The following is a 1,317-nucleotide window of genomic DNA, read 5'->3' as shown; positions in this document are numbered from 1 at the left end:
CCACTGTAATGTCTCTGGGAATCAGCAATACATAAAATAAGACAGGAATCTTTTTATTGGAAGGCAAATACAACCATGATCTGTTTTCCAGTGGAACGTCTTTAAAACACTTTAAAAGCATCATTTAGATTTGGTTTGAGACTTCAGAAATCTGTAATTTTTACTTCTCTGTTCTTAATTTTGGCACTATTAGTTTAGCTGATTTGTAAAATTTCCCCCTTCCTTCCTTCCCTTTTTGAGATATGAGATAGTATCTCATTTATTTGTTACTTGAAAAACCTTATTTTTGACTGGATTCAGACTTAGAAGTCGAAGTTCTCAGAGAGGACAGGCTGGATCTCTTGGCAATCTGTTCCTGGCACTTTTCTTTGGCCTCCTTCATTCTCTTGGCCAAAAGTTTAGCATATTCGGCAGCCTCTTCCTAACTTTTCTTAGTATACTGTTTCCTCAAAGCAATATGCCGGTATTTATGTTGCAGGACACATGGAGTTACAAGATGCTGAATCTTGGGTGCTTTGGTCCTAGATTTCTTACTTCCTTTGTTTAAGGGCTTTCTCACATCGTACTGGCGAACGTCATCTTCTTTAGACAGATTGAGAAGTTTGCAGATTCTGCTAGCTCTTTTGGGCCTAAGATGCTAAGGTATCATAGTGTCAGTCAGTCCAGGGATATCTTTCTCTCCTTTTTTTTTTTTTTTTTTCACAATAAAGACTGGCATCCACAATGGAAGCCCAAACAGACTTGAGCTTCGTTTCCCCTGTTTTCCGTCATCTATAATAGGACTTCCTATTACTCAGCAGCAGGTGGACCTGGGCATGGGTCAAGACACCCTGCTTTATGGGGAAAACTTGTTTGTTGACCCCACCACTGATTTGGACCACATAACCCTTCCATCCTTCACCTAGAGCTTCAGCAGCAACTTCTGTGGCCACATGCTTCTCACAAAAAAGTATAAAGTTTGTGTGCATTGTCCACTTCAATGAGTTTCTGGCAGCATTGGCTGGGAAGGAAATATTCAGCTTCATCTTGAAGCAGCTGATTGCCTCTGAGGCACCAAGGAAAAGAGCTACCCAGATAGCTTCTATCCCACATCTACATCTATAGAAACATCAGTTTCTATGGATTTGATAGAGGCAATAAAGAAAAGTCCTCGGCTTGGCACCTGTAGCTCAACCAGCTAAGGCGCCAGCCACCTACACCTAAGGTGGCGGGTTCGAATCCAGCCAGGACCTGCCAAACAACAATGACGGCTGCAACCAAAAAATAGCCGGGCGTTGTGGCAGGCGCCTGTGGTCCCAGCTACTTGGGAGGCTGAGG

The 1,317-nt window shown here is 42.7% G+C and overlaps 1 pseudogene; it reads right to left on the bottom strand.

The window, feature by feature from the left end:
- Positions 1–280: 280 nt before the first annotated feature.
- LOC100966566 lies at positions 281–1,025 on the bottom strand (annotated as a pseudogene).
- Between the last annotated feature and the right edge of the window lie 292 nt (positions 1,026–1,317).

The sequence above is a fragment of the Otolemur garnettii genome, unplaced genomic scaffold, assembly GCF_000181295.1.
Source record: "Otolemur garnettii isolate 467f Iridium unplaced genomic scaffold, OtoGar3 scaffold00024, whole genome shotgun sequence".
Classification (NCBI taxonomy): domain Eukaryota; kingdom Metazoa; phylum Chordata; class Mammalia; order Primates; family Galagidae; genus Otolemur; species Otolemur garnettii.
The sequence above is the reverse complement of the archived record's forward strand: the minus strand, read 5'-3'. Positions and strand labels throughout refer to the sequence as shown.